Source organism: Poecile atricapillus, chromosome 2, assembly GCF_030490865.1.
Source record: "Poecile atricapillus isolate bPoeAtr1 chromosome 2, bPoeAtr1.hap1, whole genome shotgun sequence".
Taxonomy (NCBI): Eukaryota; Metazoa; Chordata; class Aves; order Passeriformes; family Paridae; genus Poecile; species Poecile atricapillus.
In genome coordinates this window covers 66,168,804-66,180,747 of record NC_081250.1, presented here as the reverse complement: position 1 = coordinate 66,180,747, position 11,944 = coordinate 66,168,804, and positions in this window count along the sequence as shown.

The window sequence follows — 11,944 nt, the reverse complement described above, 5'->3', positions numbered from 1 at the left end:
TGTAACAGGGGAGAAGGGGGTTGTATTTCATTGAATCACAGAACGGTTTGGAGTCAAAGGGACCTTAAAGATTGTCTAGTTACAACCCCCCTGCCATGGGCAGGAACACCTCCCACTAGAAAAGCCTCATCCAACCTGGCCTTGAACACTTCCAGGGATGGAACATCCACAGTTTCTCTGGGCAATGTGCTCCAGGGCCTCTCCACTCCCACAGTAAAGAATTTCTTCTCAATATCTAATCCAATATAAACTTACCCTCCTTCATTTTAAAGCCATTACCCTTGCCTTATCATTCCATGCCCCTGTAAAAAGTCCCTGTCCAGTTCTCTTTCAGGGCCCCTTTAGGTACTGGAATGCTGTTCCAAGGCGTCTCCAGAGCCTTCCTTTCTCCAGGCTGAACAACCGAAGCTCTCTCAGCCTGCCTTCATAGGAGAGGTGCTCCAGCCCTCTCAGCATCTTTGTGGCCCTTTTGTGGGCTTGTTCCAACAGGTTGATAACTTTCTTGTGTTGGAGGTCCCAGAGCATTTCTATAATTGCTTCAGTTTTAACTATTTTCAGTTTAGACTTGAACTTCAAGTATTTGAGCTTGCTATAGTAAAGCAGGTAATAATCAGGGACTCACCTTGTTTTACAGTAAAGTACATTTTAATGAAAAAGTCAGGAAAGTAAAAATTCATCGTGCACATGTGCATGCAGACATATATCTGACCTTCGTCCTGCAGTGGTCTGTGTTGGTGTAATATCAGAACTCAAAACCAGCAAGACAGGCTCATCCTGGCACTGCTCTGCTCACTGACAAGCTGCTGCTTGCAGTTAGGTGCCTGGACAGGTAGAGTTCACTTCAAATTTTGTCCTCCAGACTCCTCCTTCCTCATATCATGTCATCACTGAACGCTTCACTCTAACATCACCTCCTTTACAGGACTGACACAAGGGAGGACCTGGCTGTGCTGCCCGTGTGCTTGTGTAACATCCATCTCATTTCCTAGGCTGGTTTTTGCTTAGAGCCTGTGCTGACTTGGGTTGCTCACCTCACTTTTATGCAACAAAGGCTATCCTTAGAGTCAACAAAAATCCCTTCTTAAACCCTCTCCCACCCAAAAGAAAAAAAAAAAAAAAAAAGAAGAAATTAAAATTAGAGGTGTCTTTTCTTTGAAAATTTTTAATTGCTTTCTAAAGTTTTATCTGCCTCAAAATTAGTCTTCCAAAATTCCTCATAATGTATATATGAAACAACTACAAAAGACTCAAACTACACATGCTGCCAAACTAGAAGAAAGGACAAACCTAGAGTGTCCAGAAAAGCAGCTAATCACCTGACTCAAAATTTAATTTCAAATCATTAAGCTTAAATACAAAACAATAGCCATTTCTTTCAACAAAGTTTCTTTCTGTGGTGTTCAAATAAAGTGATTCACTAATTATGCATTAAAAAAAAAAGAAAGAAAAAAAAAAGACAAGTGCAAATTATTTCCCTCTTCAGCATATGAAAAAACACCAACAAGCCCCCTAAAAGACAAGGCAGTATGAAAAAGGGTGAGAATGACTAATTCTCAGACCTTGAAGAATAGTGTCGATACAACCAGGTGAGTTGTCTAACCACAGAAAGTACCTCCTGTTGCTAAGAGAACGGTTTCTTTTCCCCATGAGTGCATTTTTGATCTGCTTTTTCTCTGTACATTTACCATACTTAAAAATAGACTTTTAAATTACAGATCCTCTTACCTTAATTAAAAATGGACTAATTAAAAGCTATTTTAAAATATTTTTTTCATGCACATGTGGAATTAAGGCTTCCATCTAAGGTATATACCACAGAGAAAGGGACAGCAGTAGAAATGTGAGTATAATATGTAATAACATTCCCTAGAGGAATATGCACAGATTACAGTTAAACTCTTGTGAATTAGCCAGAACTACTACTAGGTCAAAACTGCCAATAAGAATAATTCTTTCTCTAAGAATACCTCTTTCCTCTCTATAAAATGCTAATAATATTGCTTACATAAGTTAGTGTTTCCTGCTTGCTGGTTTGCATTTTGATTAAAACTCAATTCCTTTGTCCACCACCTCACTCCAGCTCCCTGCTCCCTCTGCCTGTCCCAGAATAAATGTTATGGAACAGGTGAGAAGGCAAGACCTAGGGCAAATAGTCCCAAGGATGAAGAGCTACCAACATCAACCACTTACACTTGCTTCAATTGCTTCTCACTGACCAGCAGCTCACAGCAACACATTTTGACTAAGAATGTGCATCTGGAGGTAAAAAAAAATTAGGAAAAACAAAGCTACAGATGGTGGCTGATGGTTGCAAAGACTGATCTAAACTAACCTCATAATGGAGAGGAGACTGCCAATGCACAGCAATTAGCCCACAATATTTATAAACATGAGGGCTCATACTTGGATGTTGACAGTCACTGTTGATTATGACTCCCAGTGAATCCTACAGCCCCTGTGCACATATGCCATCACCCAATGTCCTCCATTCTCTCAATCTCAGCTCTGGAAGCACAAATAATCTCAAAATCTTTGCAGAGAAATAATCCTGATACCTCAAACCTAGGTCACTGCCTCTTCACTCCCCATGCAGCCAGCTCCCTCTGGATAAAAAGCACCAGCTTATTCTTAGTGAAAACTTTGACCTGCAAAGGTCAAACAGGACAAACTAGGACTGGGAAAGACCTCAGAGTGGATGAATTTTAGTCCTCATTCTGCTAGGTAATAGCATCATACAATCCTATTTGTAAACTGTTTCAGTTCTACTTTAAAACAAGGGAAAGGTCAGAGGTTTTTTTGCCTACCTCTTTCTGAAAGTTAGTTCCTTACCTAGGATTATGAACTTTTTTCATAGTTATCCTATATTTATTTCTAACTTATTCACACTAGAGTATTCCTCTGCCAGCATTTTCTTTTCAATGAAATACTCTTTTCCCATCTGACAGTATTTAGAGGTAGCAATGACATCCTTTGTCTCTTTTGTTCTGCTAGACTAAACAAGCCAACAGCTCCCATTCATGCCTGAGTACCACCCCACAAATCTGCACAAATCAGACTGGCAAATAAAAACAATCATTCATCCTCTCATTCATTCCCACACAGCTGAGCAGCAAACGTGTGTTCTAACACTTGCACATCTCAGTCATCTCACCCCCAGTCTTAAATGCATTTCAGAAATGGTACTAACATCTAATCTAAGGGTTTGACTATTTTGCAGATGTTTCCCTTTCCATTCATGTCACAGACAGCTATTTCCTCTCAGTGACTCAGACCTGAAAAGGTGATGTTATGTATGCATTCAGTTTGTTTTGTGTTTTTTTTAAAATGTGACTCTCTTGCTGTCAACTAAAGCAATCAATATACAGCAAAAGACTGCCCTGCTTGATAGAGTTCAGAAATAAGGTCTCTGACACACACACTGTGCCTGGGCTGTGAAGACCATGAGATAGTGGAGTTCCTTAGAGCCCCAAGGAGGGCACACAGAAAGGTCACTACTCTGGACTTCAGGAGTGCTGACTTTGGCCTCTTCAGGGATCTGCTTGGTAGTGTATCATGAGATCAAACCCTACAAGGGGCCCAAGAAAACTGGTTAACATTCAAGGATCCCCTCTTCCGTGTTCAGGGATGATGCATCGCAACAAAGAGGAAGTCAGGCAAAAGCTCCAGGAGGCCTGCATGATGAACAAGGAGCTCCTGGACAAACTAGGACTTGTCCTACAAAGGGTGGAAACAGGAACAGGTAGCCTGGGAGAAGCATAGAGTTCTCCAAGCAAGCAGGGATCAGGTTAAGAAAAAAGTCCTGAAAGAATTATATCTCTCCAGGGACATCAAGGGCAACAAAAAGAAAACTGCTTCTATAGATGTGTTGGTGATAAAAGGAAGACTAGGGAAAATGTGGGATTTTCTCAGAAGGAAAAAAGAGACCTGGTTACCAGAAAGATGGAAAAGGCTGAAGTAGTGGATGACATTTTTGCCCTGGTCCTCACTTGCAAGTGGTCCAGTCGCACTGTCCGAGTCACAGAAGGCAAAGGCGGGGACTGGGGGCATGTAGAATTGCCCGCTGGAGGACACTGGCTTCAATCAGCTGACCCCAACTGACCAGAGGGATATGACACACCACTTTTATCATCAATAAAAGCTGGGAGAAAGAAGGAGAAAAAGGGAAGTTCATGAGTTATGTCATTCATCTTCCTAAGTCACTGTTATGGGAGATGAAGAGCAACCCTTTTAGAGACAGCTGAATATTTTCCTGCCAATTGCAAAGTGTGAATGAATCCCATATTTTGCATTGCTTGTGAACATAGCTTTTGCTTCACATATTAAACTACCTTTATCTCAATCCATGAGTTTTCATACCTTGAGCCTTCTGATTTTCTCTCCCATCCTGCTCAGAGGGAGTGGGCCTGAAGCTGTTTAGGGGCAGGCCCCCACTGGAGCTAAACCAGAACACTTACCCAAACTTTTTCCTTTTTTTTTTTTTTTTTTTTCCCTTCTTGTTTGGGAAAATTTTGGAGAAGTTTTCAAAAACTGCCCAAGTTGTCCCTTCCAGTCACAGTCAAAGGCTGTATGATTTAATGCTTGGTCACAGTAATTTGCAGACACTCAGTGTACAGCAGTAAATGCCATAAGAGCACAGCTGACTTCAAGACATCAGACAAAACCTGGAAAATCATAGCTGATTTTACTACATACTGTATGAGGTGATAGTATACAAAGCAAAGGGAAAAAACATCTTTATCACAGGCTACCAAAACCCATGGGGTCGTTACAGTGCTGCCATTTGCATAAACCTATGATTTACAGCAAACACTAGTTATTTTAATGTGTCTTTTGTATCTTGTGTGTATCATTTAACTTACCATGTAAGTGTAGTTTTTTTCATTAACATTCCATAGTTAACTCTAATTCACACACACACAAAAAAGACAAACTCTTATATAGAGCCCACTAAGAGACTTTTAAAGCTCAGAATAGAGCAACTTCTATTTTGACAGCTGTCCTTTGAATCCCAAACTATAGCCCCTCAGGGGACACAGCATTATGTAATTTTAGTGACAGCCCAATTGTCATTCAGCTAGAAAGAAGGATGTTGTGATCTCAATGGAAAAGAAAGGCCATACTGCCATCTGTAAGCTTATAGACCTTTTTCTTTGGTAATTTGTACCTCTCATGAAGGGTTAGGAGTGGAAATTACTACAAGCTGTTGAGTAAAATGACATCACTTTGCCACCCACAAAACGTTACGAGTTTGTCAGCCTAGCAAATGGCACAGCAGCAAGGAAAGAGCAGTCTCATGGCAAGTGAGGGCTCTTCCTTCTGGAGAAAACATATTCTCATTGTGCTGGCCAACCACTGTCTCTGTGGGACTCTGACCACCGTGGCCACAAACCCCAGTTTCAATGGTTGCTCTTTTCATTGTCTACAGGAAAAGAATATATGATTGCTGGGAATGCTACTCACTCCATGGTCCTCTGATTTTTATGGTTCAGTCAAATGAAACAGAATTTTGTTTTCAGGCAATTTAGTCTCAATTGTAAGTCACTATGTGGCAAAATTAATAAATGGAGAAATTCACTTTTGCAATTAGAAGTTGTTAGGAAGAATAGGCTAATATAGATTGAAAATTTCATGGATCATAAAGAAGGAATTTCCTGCTATTAATTCTGCAGCTGCTTTTATGTATTCCTCTTAATGATGGAATACTGGAGGCTATTTTTTTCCATGGTTGAATTCTCTTCCATTACACTGCACACACCCTCTTAAGTAACCTGCAGCTGCTTTTATCTGCCAGTACAAATGCTGATCCATTGTGATATTTGACACATTACAGAGCCCCTGTGATTTCTCCACATACTCTAAATAAAACCAACCTGAAGCTCAAGAAATGGTGGCTGCAGGCATGAGAAAAATTTTAAAATGCCCTGACATATTAAGAAGGTGAGTGAAGATTAGAAAAAAAGAAACTGAAAAGCACATCTGTAGACAGAGTTACTCACTCATAGTTTTTGGCCAGCTCCACATGCTGTAAAGCAAGAAAACTGGTTTTAATTATTTTTTAATCAGCAATTTCTCCCTCATCTGCCCTGCACTCTTCCGGTGGCTCATAACCAGCATGCTCCAATATCCACCCAAGGAAAATCTGGACTCAGATGTTACCCTTTGAAAGCCAGCTGCAATTGAGGGGACCAATAGGAACAATTTTTTTCCCTTAGCTTTTCTCATTTGAACAGTGACACCACCTCTCTTTAGTAAAGAAGACCCAAAACTGGGAAGGACTGTAATTCAAACTGACAAGGCTGCCATTACTTAATGTTTGTTTTATACTTGCAGTATGTCACATAATCTAATTTGGAAGTTTTGGAGCACTAATGAACTTCTTTTCCCTGCAGCAGCCGATGTCAAATGCAGTCTTCATGGCTTCAGAGAAGCAAAGAAGGATGTACAGAGATTAAAAAAATAAAACAGCTAACCTTTTAAATGGGAGCTAGCTGATTTGGATGTGAACACAAATGCCTTCATTACCTGCACTTCGCTCCCTTCAAAGCTGGCTGTTCTTAAGAGCATGAGAGCAGCTGTAAACTGCTCTGACTGGCAGGTCCCACCTGAGCCTGCTGGGTGAATCAGGGACCACAGAGCAAACACCACTCTGCAGAATGTTACCCACCAGGGAGCAACCAGGATGTGGGGAGAGGAGCTCTCAGAAGGGGCTGTCAATACTTACACCTTTTCGTTGATAGATTTACTCATGGCAGGTAAGGCAAAGGTCTTCTAAGGGGCAAATATTGTAGAGGATGTTAATTTCTTAGTAAGATGGACACTTCAGCAAAGCCAAATAAAAAGTCTTGTGCTTTAAAATAATGGATCATGCCCTAATCTAGAGAGTTAAAGGATGGTGATCAGGAGGCAAGAGCTTCACAAAGGGCTTGGGAGGCATTTGGCTACACAGTGAGATGGCCAAAGACAGAACATGGAGGGACTTTTCCCACAAAAGAAGAGAAGGGAGAGCACTCATGGAAAAAGAAGACAAGAAAAGAGAGAGGAAATAGTAAAGAATAATTTCACAAAACTCAAGAAAAGACAAATCTTCAAACAAGATGGAGTCATCAAGTAGGCCAAATGTAGCAGAAAAACATGCCATCATTGCCCTGAACACAGAGATGGACTCTTTGGAAATGAGCTGTCCTGGAGTGACTTTATGATACTGGTATCCCCAATCGTCTGGTTTATGTTATATATTAAGTTCTGCACCTTTAAGACTGGCTTTGAGAGCAAGAGTGGGGGGAAGAAGAAGCGCGCAGTTTGTGTTAAAGAAAAATATCACTCTCACATATCTCGCTCCTGGACTGTGGTGTCTGCAGCATGGACAGACAGCAGGACAGAGCTTCTCTCTGGCTTTTAGTTAGTTTTAGCTAGCTGAGACAGAAGAGTTCCCTGGACCTTTGTTTTTCCCTTTTTTCCTGGATCTGTGCAAACCTGCTCTGGACTGAACACCCAGCCAAACCCCGGGAGCTCACGCCTGTGGCCCACCGGGGCCTGGGCCTCGGCACTTTCCAGCGCCAGAGGGACTGATAAGAACCTGAGCGAGCTGAGCTTCACCACATGAAAAGGATTTTTCTTCCTAGACTTGCCATCCCATCGAACAGCAAGAGGTTTTATTATTTAATATTATTCAATTTCTGTTAAATAAACAGCTTTTTCCTATTCTCTCCAAGGAATTTTTTTTTTCCCTTTCCCGGACCTGTTGGTAGGGAAGGGGCATTTCCCTGGGGAAATCCCCATTTAGAGTTTTCCTCCCTAATTTGCCTTAAACTAGGACATGGGTATAACTGTATTTTTGAAGAAAGAACATGAGAGGATGGCAGATAAATGTGATTAGATATAAATAATTTGGCTAGACAATTATTTAGCCAAATTAGGTCTTTCTAGCTCAGCCTGAGGGATCTGTTCAATGCCTGCTTGATGAGAAAGATATCAAAACATGATGCAGGATAAGCACTGTCTTCAACAGTTTTTTTACTACTGCCACTCCTTTAAAGATGAGAAGAGAGCCTGTGGTAGGATCTTAGGAAGAATATTTGGATGCCTTGTGACCAGTGCAGTTTCATCAGCTTTTCTGTCATTCTCCTGTGTGTCCAAATTGGTCCTGAGAAGAGACTTTTTTCAATGTTTTAGGAACATTGACTGTGTCCCTGCCATTTCAGCTTGCTCTAAACTGCTTTAGCTATCTGAGAATTTTCTTAATGAGAAAAAATTTCTTTTTGTTGACAGAATTTAACCTTCATTCGTTTCATGAAACATGATCATGTTTCTAGTGCATTTGGTTTGCTAGAAAAGTATTAGGTACATATATTTCTGACCTAATCCTTGGGTAAACACGACTAAATCAGTGACTGTAGCTTTAAGCATTCAGCCAGGGAGAAATTAACTTTCTGTGCTGATGTTCTCAATGAAAAGCTGAGGTACCTCAAGCAGTTTAACAAAACTAAACATGTTGCATTTTCTCTGAAGGCTCAGTCTATGTGATAAAACCCTTCCTTGATTGCTATCTTGCCAAGACACATAGACTGTATGTGTGCCTACTGCGAGAAAACATTAAATAAATATTTTCCCTTGTTGTGAGCTCAAACACACTCAGTTAAACCTCAGCATGCAGAAAAGTTAAAATATAATTACAGAGTTTTATAACTACACGGTTACAGCTCTATACATTTTGGACAACTTCGATTTTATAGAAACTCTTATGCAACCAACCACACAAGGGCAGCTACTTGGAAATTGCTTAGATAGCTATTCTTTCTCTTCCCACTTAGATTCTGAAAATGAAGGAAAGACAATCAGTTATTCATACATAATGCTGAAGTTGTCACTGAGGCACATGGACTCCAGTGTGGTATCCTACAAGAAAACAGCAGCTTGCAAAGGGGCTGGAGCAACAGAAGTCAGTGATGACTTATAACATCGTACCACCAACTTTTGAAAAATTTCATCTATTTTTATCTCCATCTCAAGCAGAAGAACATTCCATTTGATCAGAAAACAAGGATGTACCAAGAGTAGCCCAGGTACATTCAACCAGTGGCATAATCCCACCAGAATTCCTGTTTCTGTGAAGCCTTCATAAATGAAAACCTTTCACCAGGGAGTACTGCCACTTCCTCATGCTCTGTTGCAGGTCACAGTATTCTTCTCAAAGACAGTAAATCACCAGCAAAAGCCTTTCTGAAGTTTCATTCTCTACAAACCTTCCAGAAAATTGCCTTTTCCCCCACCTATTCTGCTACTCAACTTTCTGTTGGAAAGGGGGGAGGTGAGAATCTTGCTCTGTTTTGACAACATAAAATATTAATTTATCCTCATGTATCATTCACTATACTTGTATTCTATATGCTGATCAATGATTTCATGGACTCAAAACCAGCCATTGTCTCGGGGTCTGATTTTCTGTCACACTAAGGAACTCTCAACCTCTGCAAACAGCAGAAACTGAGCCATAACTACTTATTTTTCATGTGTACAAAGCACTAAGTGGAGTCCCTGATGGCAAACAGATCATATCACTAAGTCAACAACACAATGTTGGCATTTAACAGCCATTCCTGCTGGCACAGGACACACCAGGCAACAACAAACCAATTGCCCTTTCACACTGGAAAAAAAGGAAAGCACCTTCACTCTCACACCAGCAAGATGTCTTACACAGTGAATATATTTTTTATTCAAATTACAAAGTTAACTTCAATGAATATTATATTCTTTAGGAATATTGACTCAAGTTTGAATCACTATCTCAGAGTTTTTCACTGTGCTACACAAATGTTAGAACAATAACAAGTAAGGGTTAAGCATGTTTTGGAGGATAGGGCCAGGAGAGAGAGGAAACCCAGGGTTAACATGCAACACTTGTCCACTTGACAGACTCTTCATTCAGGTATATGAATCCATTCTACATAAGTTTAAATGAATTCTAGTGTAAATCTGAAATAATTCAAGGAAAGAACAGCGCTGTGTCCTGCCTACAGAGTATCCCTGCTTCAAGGTATTGCGGTGAAATCAACTGTAAAGAAATTTTTAACATTCACCATTAAGGCTTATGTGCCAAGGAGTGTTTCTACTTAGAGATTCATGTGATGGCCTTCTTTTGGCTGGAAATATCTACCTGGTTCTAGGACCTGAAAAAGCTTTCAGCAAAAAAGAAATCTCAGACTTTGAATTAACCATCTTAAAATGATAGGGCTTTTTCCTCCATGTGTGAATGAGATGGATCTGTATGAATACTGGCTGGAAGAAACATTTTGAACGTAGTATGAGAAGAGAAATACGTTTTGCTTGTACCTCAAGGCATGCAGGAGCCATCCATCCCATGTGTTTACAGACTCTGGATCCTGTTTGATGCAGAGCAGATCCTCCTTGAGTGGGCAGCACTTATGACACAAGTGCTTGTTTCATCCACTGAGATGTGGTCCTGGCTAAGGTTTCTTTCTCTGTTATCTCAGAGTGGAGGTAATCTAGGGCTCTCTAGATAAGGCTGTGTACATAAAGCTTGTTTAGACATGGAAGTTATTTTTTAATGGCAGATCCTGCTTTTAAAGTTGATCTTTTATTGGCAGCATGTGACTGACAGGCAGCTGGCTCAAGCCTCTGGCATTCCTGGCAGACAGGCACTGTGTGCGCAAACCAACCTCAGTGGTCATCAGCCAAAGGATCCAAACCAAAGACTCCAGTGCTACAAGGTCTGGAGAGGCACAATAAGCTCAACATCTTCCTGATGAGCCACTGTACTCAGGCTGTACTTTTGCTGTACAAGGCTGTACTTTTGCTTAGTTGAAAAGAAAGTTTTACTCAATCCACAAGAGTGTAGTAAGGATTGATTTACAAATACTTGCAAATTACTTTGGAAAAAAGATATAAGTAGCAAATATGTTTTATTGAGCACTCCAGCTAGCAAATGCAGGAAGAACTTCTAGCATATGGTTAACTTTTGCTTCATTCTTCCTTTAAGTTTTTTGTTTCCTGTTCTTTATAGTCACTCAAATTAGGGTGAGGTTACAGCTCTTAAACAACTCTACTTGGACATTCCTACTGTGTAGCAAAATATGAAAACCTGGATTTTACAGTGTGATTATGAGAAATCATGCTAAAAAATAAGCTTTGTAATATCTCCTGTTACTCTTAACATCTGTTGCCACAGTGACACCTGGCTTGGGGCCCCTGTTTGCAGATGAAGGTCAGGCAGCAGAAGAAGGAAGTGTAGTTCCTTGACAGAGCTCCATAAGTCAACACATGTGCCCGGCTTTATTGCAGTGCGTCACCCCTCCGAGCCTCTGTGTGCTCAGCACCTGACAGTGAAAGGAGACGTCACCATTTCAGGTACTCTAGCACAGCAACTACTGCTCTTGGACTACAGTCACAACTATGAACTTGGGCTCTTTGGAACCCAAGTAATAAATTTGAGCTACATATGCAAGCTTTCACAAAACTGAAGGGCACAGACGCCAAGGGCTTTGCGTCACTGCCATCTTCAGAGGCACTGCCTCTAGCTCCTTAAATCTTCAGCAGCTGTAGAAAATGAGATGCTGCGGGGAAGGACGTGGGGGTTTACATGCCTCACTTCTCATATGGACATGCCTGAAGTCCTACTGAAATAAATGGACCTGGTTTAAGAATGTAAAGTATTCATTTTACGTGGCAATATTGTGCAACATTGCACATTTATAACCATTCTTACAAGGCATCTCTCTGACATGCCCAGTACCATTGCATTTTCCAACTTTGTCCAAAAATATGGAAAAGGAAATGGGAAAGAAATAAATACATATAATATACTAAAAATTCTGAAAAAGGCTTTGACAGGATGTCCAGCAGCTTCCACATACCACCTTCTGTACTGAAACCTCCAAATCAAGCCTCCAAACCCCACACGTGCCTTTCTTTTGGTGGGAGGCTG